The sequence below is a fragment of the Peromyscus maniculatus genome, chromosome 10 (assembly GCF_049852395.1).
Source record: "Peromyscus maniculatus bairdii isolate BWxNUB_F1_BW_parent chromosome 10, HU_Pman_BW_mat_3.1, whole genome shotgun sequence".
Lineage (NCBI taxonomy): Eukaryota > Metazoa > Chordata > Mammalia > Rodentia > Cricetidae > Peromyscus > Peromyscus maniculatus.
In genome coordinates, this window is record NC_134861.1 from 35,984,473 (window position 1) to 36,003,288 (window position 18,816).

The following is an 18,816-nucleotide window of genomic DNA, read 5'->3' on the forward strand; positions in this document are numbered from 1 at the left end:
GAGAGAATCTAAGAATTCAAGATTTGAGGATCAGAGATGAACATAGTGTAAAACTGGCAGAGTGGCAGAGTTAAGACCTTGAGCCACTCACTCAGCATCAAATTCTACAGTTGTTGCATAGGCAACACCAGATTCCATTAAAGCAAACCAGAAACGGGTTCCCCCAATTTTTAGGCCACAGCTGACCAGATGGAACTGAAAGTGATAGCCCTTGGCTTTACAATGGCCTTGTTCACGAAGTCATCTGAGAGGGCATCTTTGGGGAGGGAGGAACAGAAGTATCATCATGAAGACATCTGGGCTCAGAGAAGACTCTGGGAATGGATTCAAGGACACAGTCCACAAAGCTACAGACAGACCACTCACTTTCCATTAAAGCCACTTGGATGAAAATCAGTTTAAGTTTGAATTCTCTCTACTGAATTCCTTGCTGTATGAACAGCATTGACCATGCTCCTTGGACCACATAAGCTTCCATCTGTGAACCAGGAAACAAGATCCCTAAGGCTCAAGACTGGGTGGGGGAGTTAAGTGAGTTAGTGCAGGAAGCATGGCTGGCTGGAGCCTGAGTTAAATCAATGCACCCTGCCTCCATGCCTCTCTGGGGTGCATTTTATGTGAGGCCTCTGGGAGGGTTTCTAAAGGATTCTATGCAGTGGCTCCAATTAGCCAGAGCCACCATTGTCTTCCTGGTGTTCAAATGACCATTCCCTATAGTTTGTCTGAGCCCTGAAATCAAAGGACACCATTTCAGAGGGAGTGGGCCTGTGCTACAATTTAGATAGAGGCTTAGCTAAGTGACACCCATAAAGACCATAAAATAAGTATCAATAAATTCTAGTCATATTTATCTTCTTAAACCAGCATCTCCACCTTCATGACAATTCCCGTTTTTTCTCTCTCATTGTAGTTTGTTGTCACTACCTTCTGAGTAAAACCTGGAGGAGATGCCTCCAGGCACCGTTGGAGAATAAGCGTTTTATCCCTGCTTTATCTAAGCCACGCTCCTCTGTCTTGGGAAAAGAGGGTGTCTGCCTCACCCTAAAGCCTACATCTTCTGCAACAAAGCCAAAAGAAAACCGTATTAACTTAGAAAACACAAAAGTATATTTCCTCAGGGCTGAAGGAGTTAGCTTCTCCTTTGAATGGCTCCCTCGGCTGAGGCTGTCTTTCTAGGGGCTGCTCTTATGGAGGCTATAAAAACTGCAACAGACCATCTCTTGTCTTTAGCAGCATAGGCTGAGGGGGTGGGTTCCAAGCTTCAGGAAGAATAGCCTGAAAACTCTTAGTCTTACATTTTTGTGGGCAGCCATCTGGACTCCTTTCCTAATAGAATGAAGGAGTCTTTAAAGCTGGGCTGAAGGAGCTGGTTCCATTTTGCTCATTTGATGGGATATGGAAGGTCCCGGTTCTCTTGTCAGGAAAACGTTTTCTTTAAATGGATAAAACTCTTTCTAATGACCACTGTGACAGTGAGGACCATGAGACACATGTTAAGACAGGGCTGTCCTGTTTAGTTTACCTGGTTAGCCTGCGTTCAGTCAAGGGCTCAGCGTTGAGATGGCTGGATCCTGGAAGGGGACTCCATGGTCGCATCCTGGAGAATTCAGGAACCAGGTAACATGCAAGATAGGCGTTGAAAATGTTCTGTCTGCTCAGTGGAGTCCTACAGCAGAGACCTCCTTATATGTACCTGTTAGTTTTGGTTTTCTGAGAAATGCAGCCACAGAGCTGGGCAGTCTGGCTCTGTAGCACGTCAGACTTCCTCTTTGTGAGTTGTAGTGCTAGCCTTGAAGGTGTGGAGGCTGAGGTTCTACTACTCATAGCTGATATTAAGTCATGCAGATTCTTGTGCAGCCCTTCACAATAATCAGAACCCATGACAGAAGTCTGCTGAGTAACTGCAAGCATAAAATCGAGCTTTGCCTAGTGGACATGAACTGTCTTGTGACTGAGTGTTGCCATGACTCCCTAAGCCCCCCTAGACACATGGACCCCTCAGGGATTCTTCAGAAACTACCGAGACTCAGAAGAGAAATGGTTGGCTCCTATTCTTGTTGTGTTTGCTATTGGCTATGAGATCTTGGGCCCCTTGCCATTCATCTCATAGATAATTCTCATAACTATTATAATAATTCTCATGATTTCAGAATTATTATAAAGATGAGCAAAATAATGTAAAGCCATGTAGCATATTTGGAGCACATATTAAATACCCAATAGATTTTAATTACTTTCTTCCTTAACCTTAGTCCATTTAAGCTGACCTTGTTGAGAGCCCATTATGGTGGTCCTTGATGATTTCCTGTTATTTAAATTGATTTTATTGATGTTGAATTTTATGATAAATTTCTAAATTATTTAAAATAAATTCTAGGAAGGTTATTTTTACTTTCTTTTTGGAAGGTGTTAACTCTGGTTTTGACTTAATGAAGGAAACACTAAAATAAGCACCCATGGAGTGTTAATTATGAGCCAAACTTTGCTCTAAGCAGCCTTAGGTATCAGCCTACTTAATTTGCCAATAAAATGAGGTGAACATCTTTATTTCATTTTGCAATTGTGAAAACTGAAGCTTAGAGAAATACAAGCAATTCATTCACTTTATCAATGAGCTTTTATTACACCTGAGGCTTAAAACAAGGTATGTGCATGGGTTCACTGTCATGTAGGTTAGGTCAGTCAGTTAGTTTGGTCTTGATATGTTTAAATTTGCTAGGGTTTGCCCTCCAAAGTCTCACAAAGAGTAGTGGCTTAAATGGGAAAAATGAATTGTCTCTCAATTCTGGAAGCTGGAAGTTCAAGATCAGGGTGTCAGCATCCTTGGTTTTTTCCTGGGCATGTTGAGGGGGAGATGTGTATCTGGCATCTTCTAAGCCTGTAGATGACTGTCTTTCTTTTCACACAGCATCCTCTCTGCATCTGTTCCAATTTCCCTTTTTTTTTTTTTGTTTTGTTTTGTTTTGTTTTTCAAGACGGAGTTTTTCTGTGTAGCTTTGCACCTTTCCTGAAACTCACTTGGTAGCCCAGCCTGGCCTTGAACTCACAGAGATCCACCTGCCTCTGCCTCCCGAGTGCTGGGATTAAAGGCATGCGCCACCACCGCCCGGCCCAATTTCCCTTTCTTAAAGGAACCAGCCAATCTGGGTCAGGACTTATACTATGACCTCATTTTAAATGTATGTCTGTAAAAACCTTATCTCCATATAGGTCACATTTTGATATACTAGGGGTTAGGACTACTACATATGAAATTTGAAAGAAGTTCTTCAGCCATAAGAGGGATCTTGACTGATAGTTGTAGAGTACCTGGATGACCAAAGATGGCCACATCCATGCATTTGCTAAAGGGAAAAAAATCAGCCCAGCACCCCAGTTCTCCACACTGCCCCTGGTCCCTCTGCAGGCTGTCCACGGCTCATTTCTGGGGGTTTGAGGCTCTTTGCATACAAGAGAGAGGAAGCCACACACATGTCTTTCTTAAATCTGTGTTCTCATTCTATTTGTTCTGGTCTCATTGGCAAGGCAAGACTCCTTCCTGGTCTGTTTCATCCAGAATGAGTATGGAGATACTTTCTCAAGAGACAGATGTAGAAAAGTAAGTTATAATGGAAAAGCTCATGCTCATATTTAGTTTTCAGGAGGTTGAGAAGCCAAGTCCCACATAAAAGCCCCTTGTTTTCTAGGGAAGAATTAAAGATCATTTGAAAGAGTGAGAAGGTGGTCATATGTGATGTTTATTGCTTTTTATTTAAATGGAACAAAATAATTCATTATCTATTAAATATTATTATCAGAGCTTTATTCACAGCACTTTGGGGGTTGAATAGGAAGCAGGATAAGAAGTTCAAGATCATTTTTACAATGTGAGTTTCAGCCACACTGGGCTACATGAAACACTGTTTCAAAAACTAGGGAACAATTATTATCAACCAAGCACATTATTAGATGCCAAAACACAATTGGGTTAAGGATACACCTGCTCTTTATCTCTCATAGCTAACTTTTCAGAGGGGGCAAAAATGAACAAACTTTACAGAGGTAGAACTACTGATTTCAATCAACACAGTGAGTTGGGCCTGCTTTGACATTCATTTGTTCACGTGATTGGCCCCTTCTTACTTGGGCTAGGTAGAGACCCAGAGGTAAAAAAGAAAACTTATTGCTTCTTCATGGGGGATAGCAAGCCAGAGAGATATTGAACGAGAAGGTGATGAACATGATGGCTTTTCTGAGATAGGATGACAGAGGTTCTCACATCTGTAACAGGCGAAGTATCCCACACTCTGGGGTCCAGAAAATACCTCTATTGGAGAGGTGATGACGAAAGCTGAGGTCTCCATGATGTGTGAGAATTTGCTAGACCAAATGAGGGGGAAGAAGGGAAAAGAGGGATGGAAGGAAGGAGAGGAGGGAGGGAGAGGGGGGGGAGAAAGGAAGGTAGGGAAGGAGAGGTGGTGTGAGGAAAAACCTTTGAAGCCAAAGGGTCCTTAATCTGAATGCCAGGAGGATAACCAAGCTCACCCAAGGAAGCTCCAAGGCAACAAGTTTCTGGAATACAGACAGAACAGGGGTGGTGGTGGTATGGAAACAGCTAGAACCAGGCAACATTCACTTAGCCAAGGGCCACAGTTCACATTTTCTCTTTACTGCTGTCTCTTACACTGTAATCTTGATGCTCCTCTCGAATTCTTTCAGTCCTTGAGTTCTTGCCTCTTGACCTCCATGCTCCCTCCCCAACTGCATGGTCTATTAGGTCCACAAGCCATAAGTCATCAAAGGGGGTTTCAGGAAAATTCACTAGAGGCTAGGTTTGCACATGCAGGTTCTGAATATTCAGTGGTATTGCTGAGGGGATGCTTGGCTTTGAAAGGAGTATAATCCTTGTGTTTTCTGCAAGAGGCCTGGGATAAACCCTCCTAGCAAGGCTCTTTTCTGAAGAGAAAGGAGGAGGAGTGGATTTGAGGGAGAGGGCAGGTGGTAGGGCAGTGGGAAGAGTGGAGGGAGGGGAGACTGTGGTTGGGATGTAATGCGTGAGAGAATTAAAAACAAACAAACAAACAAACAAACAACCCTAGATGACAGCATGCTGTTGGAGGCATGATTGTGATGCCTGAAGTTGTGACTGCAGATTCTAGAACTGTGCCTGGCTTCCACTGAACATCTGTCCCTTTGGTTTTTCCCTGGGTCTCTTTCATGAAAAGATGGGGACTACCATTCAACTAATGGACGGACAAATAATAGGCTACATCTGTGGACAGAGGATGTGTGGTACAGCAGAGCTACATGTGGGATGGAGGAGGATGACTCTGTGCTGGAGCTAGGGTGTTGGTTGCATTTTCACTTCTTTCTAGATAATTTGCTCAAAGCCCAAACCCTTTAAAAAAATAGGACCATAATTTCAGGGATTTGAAGAGAAAAGGCACCTTTTTAGCTGGTTGGAAGGCTGAAGTGCAAGGCTGGGTAGCTTTGGAGTCACACTCACTGGGTCGTTCAAATTCTACACAGTCCCACCCACTGAATGGACTCAGGCAAGTTACTAAGCTTAATTTTTTCCCCTCCGTTTCATCCCTTAAGACTGAGTGTATTGTTATGAACTGAGCACCATGAGGCACGGGACTATAAACTCACCTTCAAATGTGGTTAGACGTGTGTGTCAACCACCTAGAATCCAACCAAGGAGGACAGCTTTCTGCCCCTACCCCCAGCTTTTACTGTGAGTCCTGTGTCCATTAAAATTGAAATATCAATGTATATTTAAAAATTATTTTTAACCTTTAAAATTTTTTACAGTCTTACAAGAAGGGGGAATAAGTCTAGAGCGGTGTTCTAGACGGTAGGATGTCTCTCTGACCCCTGCCTCTCTGGAAACTGATTTCCCATGTGCTGTAAGAACTCTGGGCAGAGGCAAGCTTGATTCTACATTCGGTTCCTCCCTCTACAATGCAATGCTCTGCTAGGGAGAGAGAAATGGCAGAACCCTGTCCAAACTTTCACTTTCTCCCTGATGGAGCTGACTCTTAGCTTTGTTTTGCAATTCTCTTTTCTTTTTTGTGCACGCGCCCGGGGGGGGGGGGGCAGGATAAGTCAAGTTTAAGTGCTAAAAGAAATGGAGACTTCTGAGTAAACACCCTGACACCTCTTAGTATTCAGTTTCCTGCTTGCAGCTGGTGCTGCCTGCCAAGTCCAGGCTCCTGTCAGACAGCTGGTCTCAGGCTGCTGTCAAGGGCTGCACTTGCATCATGCAACTTACTCACACTCATACCCCACAAACACAAGACAGTCCTCTCCACCATCAAGGGAGGGCGGGTGGGGCTTATTTGATGGGCTTGTTTTCGGGAGTGCTGTCTCCTGCAGCGGATCAAAATCCACGTATTTTGAAACAAATTACACGAGAAGTCCTGTGTGGAAGCTGGGTTAATTAGTACTAGCTTTCCTGATTTATTACAGTTTAACATCTGCTCATTATGGGTGCCTCAGGCAGTTGGACACTGGGCGCAAGTCGGAGAGGGGCTCAACTCTCTCTAATTGTGTTCGCCTCTTATCTTCTATCCTGTGTTCCCAGGATGCACATTGTGAACTCTCAGTCCGCCACGATTAGCTAGACTCTCTTTCATATCACAGTAGTATCTTCCAAATGGAGCATTTGGGTTTGAGCTTAAGCTTAAGTGCTGTCCTCTGCTGGATTGCAGACATGCTCAACTTCGGCTGGCTCTGAGACACCACTGGATACTTTTTATGACTCTTAAGTAGTTACTAGGAGAAAAGCTCAAATTTAAATGTGCCTCATCTCTTGGGGGTATTGTATGTCACCACACATCTTCAGGTGTTCCCAGTTGCTGGCTCAGCTGCTCTGGCCAGGCATTCCATAGAAAGGAAGAATCCATACACAGAACATAAGAGCTCACTCAGTTCAGGACCTTGTAGGCACCATGCAGGGCAGTTCAGAGCACAAAATGATTTCTGACATGTTTTCTAGAGTGGCTGTATTGCACCTGTATTTAAGTCCTTTGGAGCTACCAGGGATAGAGATGATAAGCAAGCATGACAGAGGACTTCTCTAAAACCTTGGCTTCACACCATGTTCACAAGTTCACCGTTGAACTTACAGCAAGCTTCTCCAGAAGGGTCTTGTGGATTAGTGTCAGGACTTCAGTTGAGTCAATATTTGCTCTAGGCACTTCACATAGCTTCATGATATAATCAGCATGTCTAGATGGGCACTGTTATCTCTGCTACAAATTTGAAGAAGCAGACTCAAAGGTTGAAAGTTCTCACAACATGACTGATGGATTCATTTAACTCCAGTGTCTGGAGTGAGGACTGAAAGATAAAGGAAATTCTGTCCTGTTCTACAATATGGGGACAGGAGATGGCTGAACCTTGTGAAATGCCAGTGGCACACAAATACAAAATATACATCGCATTGCAATGAAAGAATGAAATGGAATAAAAGAAGAGGTTGGTCAGGACCTGTGCAGTGGGGGATTTAGCTAAGACACTTGAGTCTGAATCCGTGCAGAGGTGGCACGTGAACTCAGTGAGATCTGGGTACAAAAAAGGACTTAAGTAGGGATTACTCCAGAAGGAAGAGATTGCAAAGCAAAGGGAACACCAGGAGATGTGCCCAATCCCTGGGTGTATGCATGGTTGCTTATAAAATCCTGGTTGGTGACTGTCTTTCCTTACCTACCTCAGATGCCATTACAATAAACCACCCAGCAGTTGTTGAGCTGAACCGATTAGAGTTGAAGCCTGTTGTTTTTCATTCGTGAGCATACAGAGAACTAGTGAGGTTGAGTGAATGACCTCACAGTGACCTGGAGAAGAGCTGAGACAGAGGCCGGATCCAGGCATCTCAACCTAAATTTCTTCTTGGCATAGCAATGTCTCTTAATGCTACATGGTAAAGGCACCAGAGCTAGCCATCTTTCTCAAGCAGAGCCTTGTTTAGACAAATCTGGCTAGGGATGTGACATCATCCTCAAGAAAAAAAAGTCTGCTGTGGGTTGTTTGCCAAACATTTTTCCCCGAGGTTAAAAACACTGTAGTATTTTTAAACTATGCAGGCAAAATCACTCCCTCTGCACACAGGGACCGAGCTCTTGCCAAGATTGCTAAATTGGCAGGGCAAAGGGCCCCATACCATCTGTCCTCACACTGGCTGAATTCAGGTCTTGAAGGAAGAGTTGGATTAAGAAAAAAGAAAATAGCACAGAACGTTGCTGAGGAATCCCATGATAGGCTCTCAGGGTTAGCACTTGTGGTGAACAGGCTGTGGGTGGGATGGAGACAGACTCAGAATAGAGAAGGAGAGGAAAGAGGCTGAACTGAATACCCAGGATGGACCTCTGGTGCTATGGAGCGACAGGACTCCTCATTGACCCACCCTCTTTTTATATTTTTTTACTTTTTCCTCTTCCTGTACAAAGAAGGAAACCTCAGGTACTTTCCTGTCTTTAAGGCTATCAGGAGCATTGATAGCTGGTATGAGAAAAGCAGTCACCTGCACCATGCTTTGCTTCATTTGCATTTTAGGCTACAGCACACCCCCACCTGCAGTATAATTTTTGAGACGCAAATACACCCACTAAAGAACCTCCTCTGGGCCCAAGGGCTGGTGGGGCACTGAGCAGGGACCGGCTCTCATTCCAACCATCAGAACACTTGTCCTGGCCCACATTTATCCACCCTTGAATGGAGGAAGCAAAGACACTGCAAAGCGAAGCATCAGAGCTGAGTTCTAGTAGGCAGTAGGGCTGAGACCTGATGCTAAGTCTCCAGTTCTTTACATAGACCCCATGGAAGGGGAACACTCTGCAATTCTGGGAAGAAGCAGGAGGAAAGTGGCTCCTTAGCTAATGGTCTTGTGTACATATCGCTGCAGCCATTCTAGAATCAGTGTGGATGTTTCAAATAAAAAACCCAATGCCCAGGGCTGAAGAGATGGCTTAGCAGTTAAGAATACTTGCTGCTTTTGCAGAGGGCATAGGTTCAGTCCCCAGCATCCACACATTGATTTACAACTGTCTGTAAGTCCAGTTCCAGAGGATCTGATGCCTCTGTGGGCACCTGGACACATGTGGTGCTCATGCATACATGCAGGCATTTACAATAAAATGAAAAAATCTTAATACAAGGGCCAGCACCAGGCATGGGTAACACTTTTAGAGTTGTCATTGTTCTGTAAGATTCCATAACCATCCCCCACCCAGCTATTGGCATTGTTTCTTGGTTACCCTCTTGAACTTGATGGTAATACCCTGTTACTGAAGACCACATGTTTGAGTCAGGACATGGAGAAATCAGGCTAGTACTGACCTAGAAGCTTCATCCCTATTGGCTAGCTTTTATAATACAGAAAGATTATAGTTATGTTATTGGGGGAAAAGTATTTAGCAGTCTTACCCATTTGTGAATCCTGTGAGCTGCAGTAATGACTGGCCTGGAAAGATATGGCTACTGGTACAATAGTGGAGGAGACGTTATAGAAGTGACTTCCCACTTTCTTATTAGATTTAAAGCTGCTCTACTCATGCCTGGTACTGTTAACTGGGTCCCAAACCTGTGACTAAATTAGTCATAGGTCCTAGGGGAGAACCTAATATTGTTAGTTTGCTAAATTGGCATAGTATTAAACTGACACCCCCCCCCCTGCCGCCTCAAGTCCTTATCTCTATACTTACAGATCAATGCATCTCTCAACCCTGTGCAGAGAAACTTATTTTTACAGTAAATAGTGATTAATATAGAGGTCCACATCTGGTCAAAATTTAGGTAATAAGAGACTGTGATGTGCTTATGTCTAAAAAGGGCATCTATATTGTATCCTTTCCCTCCAAGGTTCAGGGGTCACCATGGAAGAAGAGGGGAGAAGCATCGAAGAGTCAGGCATATTGAACATCTATAGAGACCATTATTTGATGGACCTGACAGGACCACTGCACATATGAACTCAGAACTGCTGTGACTGCATGCACAAGACCAGATCAGTCAAAATCCTAGCATGATTGGCAGGGGTAGTGTCAGGTAGTTTATGAAGCTATTGGCAATTGATGGATGCCAGGAAAGGGAGAATCAGCTTTCTTCCAGGATGCAGTCCTGAAAGAAAATTCGTGCTCCAGTAGATGGTTTCACACCAATGCACACACAGGCAGCAATAAATGGACTTAGAGGGTTTAAAGGAAAGGGAAAGGACATGAAGTTTGGAGGGAAAAGTGGTGTGGGGAATAGAGAGGAATTGAAGGGGAAGAAATGGAGGTAGATTTTATCAAAACACATTGGATATATATGCAAAATTCCCAATAAAATGTTAGATATAGTATAATAATGCATTAAGACATTCCAGTGAAAAATTAAAATAAAACTACCATATGACTTACCCATGCCATTCCTGGATATATACCCAAAGGACTTTACATTCTATCACATATTTGTACATCTATGTTTATTGCTTCACTATACACAATAGCCAAGAAATGTAATTAGCCTAGATGTCCATCAACAGATGAGTGGATGATGAAAATGTGATATATATACACAATGGGATTTTATTCAGCTATAAAGAGAAATTAAATTCTGAAATTTGTAGGCGACTGGATGGATCTGCAAAATATATTAGGCAAGATAATACAGACTCAGAAAGACAAATATCAAATGTTTTCTCTCATATGTGGATCATCTCTCTATCTCTCTGTGTTTGTGTATACAAGAACATGTTGTATATATAAGTGTATATATGTGTATGAAGGACAGAAATCAATGTTGGCTGTCTTACTGGATTATTCTTTACTTTATTCTTTTGAGACAGTCTCTTAGTGAATCTGGAGCTCTTCTATTCCACTAGAGTGTCTGCCAATGAGCTGAAGAGGTCCAGGAAGCCATTGGTCTCTCTATCCTCCTGTACTCAGTGCTGGGGTCACAGATGTGTGCTGACATGCATGACTTTTTCTTGGGTTCTGAAGTCAGGTCCTTACGATAGAAGGCACTTTTATGACCAAGCTATCTCCACAGCCCTAGGGAGGAAGTATGTGTGTGTCTGTGTCTTAGTGTGAATATAGGTCATGAAAGTAGGAAGGGTATCATAAAAAGGGAAATGTTGCCTTGAGGGTGGAGGAAGGGCAATTGAGCTCATGTGGCATGAAGCTGGAAAGGAGCCTACTGGGATACAAGGGTAAGAGAGAGGAGGGGAATGGGACAAAAAAGTAGTGGGAGATGATTTATGATTCACCAAACACAATGTTTGAAAATGTAATTAAATCCAATACTTTAATGCTCATTAAAAAATAAAAATTAAATAAAAAATATTCAACAGATAGTTCATCAAATAGCATGCAAAGGGAAACTTGGGTCTTAAGGTAAAGGTATTTTTAAAAATTAAAATGTGGAAAGAATTCTGGGCACTTTAAGAAAAGAACTGGAAATGTTCTTGAATGAAGTGCCCCATGAACATGGGGTATTGTTTCTCCCCAAATCTGCCCTGTAGATCAGCCCTAGACACATATCTTGTGCTCAGGGAAATTTAACACAGAATGACACAATCTCAGCCAGGCTGAGTCTCTCTCTGCTGTTCACAATCTGTTCTGTTCATTTTCCCAGCCAACCATGTAAATTAGCAGATGGAAAGGAGAAAAAGAAAGAGTTAAATAGACTTTCCAATTTGTGCCAAATAGTTTGAATATTAAGCTATCATATGGTTGATGTTAGGTCTCAGATGACAGCACAACTCTTGTCCTGAGAGATTGCTCAATATGGATGGTGCATTTCCTCTAATAATGATTGCAGGTGGGTAGGGTTCCCAGTATAGTACTGTTGGAAATAGGTACCAAAATTTCACCTGGAAAGTATCAGCAATTCTGGGGAATGGTGAGGGGAAGCTGTTGGGCTTGCAAGACTGCTGGTTTATTTGGCTGTGCTCAAGTCTAGCACATTCTAACAATGGGAGCAATAAGGATGAGAATGTGTAAAAACAGCTTGATAATGATTCTGATGGTGTTGATGGGAGAAAAGACAGAGCAACAAAAGTTGAGTATAATTAAAGGCTGGATTTGCTGGTGGCACTTTGGCTTTGGAGCCTGTTAGGCGTTGAATTGTGTCTTCCAAAGAGATGTACTCAAGTCCTAAGGCTGAGTATATTAAATGTGATCTTACAAAAATAAGAGTCTTTGTAGATACCATAAAGAGAAGATGATGGGAATAAAATGGTTCTTAGGCAATTTGACTTATAAAGCTAGGGGAGACACAGCTATCCAAATCAAATAAAGCTGGAAGGATGGAGGCAGAGACTGGGCATAAGCTGTCACAAATATCTACTGAACGATGGATGAGGCCAGAACATACCCCTTCTGGATATTCTGGGAGTCCCCTGGCCTTGGCAGCACCTTTACTTTAGACCCATGCTTCTAGAATACATTTCTCTGGGTGAAACCTACCTAGTCTATGGTACCTGTCATAGGAGTCATAACAAACAGGCACACACCTATAGACTCGCCATTCTGAAATGCCATTTTGAAATTCCCATAGTAAAAGAACTTTTATGCTGAATGACTCTCTAGTTCCAGACTACATTTTAATTTTCATGAAACAATTGTTATTTCAAATGTACTTTAAAATTAATCATCTTAGGATTCTGTGAAGTACAAATAGATCATAGCCACGTGTTGTGGAGTGGGAAGATTGAGGTGGAACCATCTTAAAGCTTTGGTGCTCAGAGTGTCCATGGCTAGCAACATAATATAGTGAAATATTCTAGAGTTTCACCAAAAAGCCTATATTCTTTTCTCGGCATATTCAGCATCTTTCTCAGTTTTGCTCTCGGTGGAGGAGGGGTGGGGCCTTTCTAGGCCCTGTCCTAGATTTGTATGCCTGAACCCTATGATTCAACTCATAACAGATTTGGATAAGCAGTATAACAGCAATAAAAAGAACAACCAGGTGTATTTGTATTTTTGCTCACTCATATAGATCCCCAAATTCTATTTACTGCCTATCTCATCATTTGACATGAAGCATAGATATTCAGTTCTCTACTTAAACTCTTAGACAGCACCTATGGGCAGAGGTTGGGAATCAGAGCCCTTCCATTGCTGGGACATCTGGAGAGCCTCAAGTTCCATGCAGAGTTGTTGGCCTGGTATTAGTAGATCACTGCCACATATCAGAGTAGGTATTTTCTGTTTTCTTTTCAAAAGGAGCTTGGATATATGGGTCCTTGAACCATAAATTCAGACAGGACCTAGGGTGGACTTGAACTCAGTCGTTCCAGAGTCAGACCTTCATCTAGTCTATATCACCCTCCAGACTGAACTTAGTGGCCTGCCCTGGGCCTATTTCTCTACAAGCCAATCTTAGCCTTTCAGGATCTTTGGGTCTTCCAGTGACCAAGGCAGGGGTTGAGAAGCAGGATAAAGCACGCTCCTCCCCATCACACCCTCAGGAGTTTCTTTCCTTTCAGCCTAGTCAGATCAGCTTCCCAGTCATGGTATTCTCCAGTCCATTTTATCTAAAATAGAGGTGAAGTTGGTAGATGAGCTGTTTTTCCTTCACTGTTATCAAATACCAAATAAGAAGCAATTTAAGGAATGAATGACTTATCCCTGCTCTCAGTTGAGAGGGTACAATTTATCAAGGGAGGAAAACATGAGATACTTGAAGCTGTGGCAGTGGGAATTGGCAAGTTTATATTTGGCATATTAGGAAGCAGGAAGAAGGGAATGCCAGTGCTCAGCAGACTTTCTTCTTTTTCCTTTTTTTAATTCAACCTCCATCTCCAGCCTATAAGATGATACCACCCCTGCTTGGGGTGGGTCTTCTTTCCTTAGTTAAACCTCTTCAGAGATGTTCTGTAGACATTCTCAGAGATCTGTATGTCTCCTACATAGTTGTAAATTCAGTTGAGTCAACAATGAAGATCAACCATCAAAAATCAGAAAGGTAAAAGAAGAAGAAGAAGAAGAAGAAGAAGGACCAAGAGAGCTGGTCACTGGAGTCTGTGGGAAACACGAGCCATTTTGTCTTTGCATTGTTTGGCCTTGTCCTTCTGTATAGACAGACACTGCTCTGACTTCAGTCCTAGTCTACCTGGGCTTCATGCTGCACCCTCTCCACTCCCACTTCACAGTATAATGTCCACAGCTGGCCATGGAGCAACTACCACTGAGCACCCAGCTAAGACTGAGGCCTGACACAGTTCAGGACCCACTTAGAGCCCATGCATAAGAAACATGAAAGAGTTAATTTTCAGAGACTCAAATTCTATAGGTTTGGAACGAAGAGATTTGAGTTGGTGTCCTTTCATCCTCTAGAAGGACACTTTAGGACACAGTGTCTTATCAAGACCTAGGGAGATGACATCATAAGATTGTGAAGTGGAGCAATTACTCAGGTAAGATACAAAACAGACAGCTCAGTGTCATCTTTTTATAGTGACCCATTTTTTCCCCTCAGTGTAGCCTTCCTAGGACCTCATTGCTAATCAAGTATTCAGCTATAATGTTTTAGACTCTATTTTCTGATAAATCCAGGCTTGATTATCTTAACCTCCCTGTGAGCTGTATTGACAGTTTCAGACTAACTGGGTCACTTGTTAAAAATACACAGTACTGGATACCCCAGAACAGTGATGAGAATCAACATTTCAAGTTCAGGGTTTTGTATGTAAGACAAAGCCCTCTAGTGATTCATATGTACTTTATAACCTAAGTATCAGCGTTCCAGCATAGGGTAAACTGAGGAAGAAGGGTGGAGTATGTGAAAAATAATTGATACTTTATTTGCCTCTAACAACAGAAAAAAATCTCTAGTTTGGTGTAGAAAACCCATTTCCATCCCTCAAACCATGGGACATTTTCTGCCCTCACTGAATGACTGTTTCCAGACCCATGTGAGCCAAAGTAATGATTGAGGAAAGCCACTTCAAGGAAAGTTCATTTAATATCTGGAACTGCCACAGGTGGCCTCAGAGTTTCCATGTAGAACTTTCTAGACACCAGCCCCATGTCTGCTCCTACCCTAAGGTGACCAATGAAGAACTGCTGAGGAATCCAGGATCATTGGTGCTCAAGCAGACAGGGGCTCCTTGATAACCGTGATGATGTTTTAAGACCCTACATGTCTGACCTACTTAGGAGGGCCCTCAGGACTTTTCAGGTGTCTATGAGATGCTATTCCATCATTTCTGTTGGTGAGCAAAAGAAGTTGTTGATGGTACTTACAGGTAAAGCACAATGAAAACACAATTATGGTACAGAGTGGGAGAAGAGTGAGAAGCAGAAACTCACTTTCATCGTCTTTCCTGAAATCATTCACTCCTAAGTTCAAGAGCCCCATAAGAATGGCTTCTTATACCTGAGCACATGCTTTGAGTGGTCAGGGGGGACACTGAGCAAGGAGTGGAAACTTTGTTCTCTCTCTAGATACTTTTCTTTTGCAAAACTGGCTGGATGAGGTCAATAGAGAATGGACTGGTGACTTAAACAGAAATGGTTTCACAGCCCATCTTAGCTCTTCACTGTCTTGGGAACATTGAGCAAACCACAGACTCCTTCTCAATTTATTTTTCTGCAATTGGAAATAATGTTTCTTGTTTCAGTTTCTGTGAGTTGTGGTAATAAAAGTGAAGCTAATTATAAAAGAATCATAGCATGTGGTATGATTTAAATATATTACAAATAAATATCTTTGTGATCATCAGATTAGATCCTGGAGAGAGGAATTGAGTATGTGTTATGGTTTAGATCTAAAGTGTTTCCCAGAAGCTCATGTTTGCAACATCTGTTTGCTAGTTGATGGCACTGATTGGGGAGGGTGTGGAGCCTTCTGGACGCATGTCCTAGGTAGCAGAAATGGGTCTTTGTGGCAGTCAGAAGAAGGTGTCAGATTTCTTGGAACTGGAATTATGTATGATTTTGAGCTAGCACGTTAGTGTTAAGTCAGGTACTCTGCAGAAGGAGCAAGTGCTCCTAACTGCAGAGCCGTCTCTTCAGCCCTGACCAGGATGGCAAGACAGCCCTCAAAGTTCAGGAGTGATACTCATATCTTGGTGTTAGTTAACCAACCATTGCCTATTTGGATTTAAGGCCCACTCAATAGGAGGGAAATGATGCCTAGTATTAGAAACCTAGACAAAACCCAAGGGCTAGAGAGGTCTTGGATCTTAGAAGAGAACCTACCACTAACACTTTACTAGACCAGTATAATTCTGAACTACATTCTTAAATCTTAAGTGTAGCTATTACTCCTCATCAAAGAATCTTTTGGTTTTTATTTTTACAATAAATGGAGACCCTTACATAAAACCACAATTGTAAACAATGCAGATATCAACAGATCATGGGAAGCCCAACTTCAAAGAATACATATCCCATACAACTCCTGCACATAAGGCTTAGAGGGGATATATATCACAGGAGAGGAGGCAAAAGATTGTAAGACCTACAGAAGTTTGCTATGAGACTGTGTCTTCTAGAAATGGCTGCCTAAACAAGACCCAAAGAATGATACTATTCCATGGATAAATGTAGCATGTGGAAGGGAGAATATCTCATAGGGTCCCATCTCTAGACAAAGAATTACAGGCAACTAATGAGTGCTGAGAGACTGCTGAGAATTAGCCTCTCTCAGGGATGAGCTCCCTAGTTGGTTATCTAATACAGTCCTGAAACCATACACACACAAACAATAAAAATAAACTCAGCAGGTTGTATTCATATATTTGCGTATTTCTCTCTCTCTCTGGAACAATGATAATCGAAGAAAAGGAGGTCATCAATTTGAGGGAGAGGGAGGGAACATTGGATAGGTTGTGGGAGGGCATATGGGAAGGGTTGGAGTGGGAAAGGGACATTTTTATTAAAATAAATACTAAATAAAAAAAAGTAGTGGGTCCTTGTGGTCATGCTTTGAAGACGATCTTGGCTTCTAGTTTTGGTCCTAGCTCACTACTTCCTGAGATACTAGGATGTGTGGAAGTCTAATACACATCCCCACCACCATAAACTCTGACATGCACCATGATGGACTGATATTCCCTGATGCCTTAAACCAACACATACTCTTCTATTCTATATTTGGCCACAGTAATGCAAGAGTAGCTAATACAGTATGTATCTGTAGGAGGGCTCATTATTGTGTTGAATTATATGACACAAGAAGGATTAGGGTTACAAGCTGAAAGAGACAGATTTAAGTTCTCAATTATGATCCTTATCAATGCCACAATGACATGCTAACTCTGGAGACCAGTCATGAATTCTCTATGTAGCTACACGTTGCAGGCCTATGGTGGTGATTTTAGAGTCATTGATGGTGATCGGTTGGGAATAGGTAACAATATAACTTCCAAACTAGCAATTCCAGGACATCATGCACATATCACACCAAATGTGTTTAAAAACCAGGGCAAGTTTCTAGGAGTAACCCTGTGGCAAGGTCCATACTTGAGTTGATCCTTAGTCCCTGTGCCCAGGATAATTTCCTCACTCAATGTTGCATGGTAAGTGAATGTGTAATCAGGGAATGAGATGGATAATGGAAAAATAAAATGTGCCATGCATGAGAGACAAATTTGGTCAAACTTCAGAAAGTCTGTGAAGCTAATTTTGTTCCTGGCATTCTTAGCTTTTCTTCTTTCGTATTCAGATCCACCTGTGCCTTCTGTCCCTTGACAGAGCTCCCAAACCCTCGTACTTCTCAGACATTTACTCTCTTTAACCAAAACCTTCAGGGGAAGATTGCAGAGTGCCATTACACGTAAGTGGTGGAGGGACAGAGATGCTTGTGGACCCTTACTACTGTCGTTAGTTTTATATGTCAACTTGGTCTATTATGAGGTTCCCAGATATTTGGTCAAATGTTATTCTTGTGTGTCTGTGAAGGCATTCCTTAGTGAGATTTATATACTTATTGTCTTGCCTGGTTGGGTGGCTGTGGGCTCATCGAATCACTTCAACACAAGAATAGAACAGAAAGACTGAGTAGGAGGAAATGTTTTTGCTTTGCTTGCTTGGTATTTTTCAGCCATCAGACTGAGATGAGATGGATTGACTTATTAGCTCTTCTCTGGTCTGAGTTGCTGACTTCCTTTACTATGAGCTCTCTTGGTTCACAAGACCCTGGGTTTAGACAGGAGCTCTGCCTTGAACTCTTCCTAGTTGACTGACTGCACAGTTCACAGGCCCTTTGACTTCCAGCCTTTTAATGAACTAATTCCTTAAATTCTCTCTTTTTTTGATTCTCTTCATCTGGAGGACCTTAGTGCCCTCATGGTAGGAACAATTTCATTTTAGTAGAGATTAGGGAAGAAACAAGTTTGGCAGAAGGAAGGAAGGCTCATTACAGGATTTAATGTGAAATGAGATAGAAGGAAAGTGTCTACTTCAGGATTGAAGTGAGTGATAATTGAAATGGTTATTACATGGTCTATATAATGCACCTGCCATCATAATATGCAGCAAACACTATGGGGTTGATAGTTTCTGTAGGAAGCCAACATCACTGCAGCTAAAAAATAGCTGGAGTGATGAACCCTAACTGAAATCTAGGTCACACTCCAATGCCAGGTAAGCATCCAGCTTGAATTTACAGAGACCCTGGGATTGCCATTGTTTTGTATTCAGGGCTTCGGTGGGATCCCATTACACATTCACAGTGCTTCATGCTTTCCCAAAGCTTGGCACTCATGACCTCATTCAATCTCAGAACCTGACTTGTGATACAGGCATTATTCTTAATTTTACATATAAGTAAGCTCCAGCTGCAGAGAAGTGATTTGTTAATATGCAGAATGAACAAGGGGCTCCTGCTGGAGCTGACACCACT

General features: G+C 42.3%; 1 protein-coding gene across 6 annotated transcripts in view; it reads right to left on the reverse strand.

The window, feature by feature from the left end:
* Clnk (cytokine dependent hematopoietic cell linker) overlaps positions 1–18,816 on the reverse strand; it is a 241,106-nt gene that overhangs the window by 172,539 nt on the left and 49,751 nt on the right. Inside the window, exon 1 of one of the 6 annotated variants that reach the window (XM_076546194.1) lies at positions 1,523–1,722. The exons of the other annotated variants lie outside the window; for them this stretch is intronic. The gene's annotated coding sequence lies outside the window, so the exon portion shown is untranslated. Of the gene's footprint in view, positions 1–1,522; positions 1,723–18,816 lie in introns of those variants that run through there. 6 annotated transcript variants of the gene reach the window in all.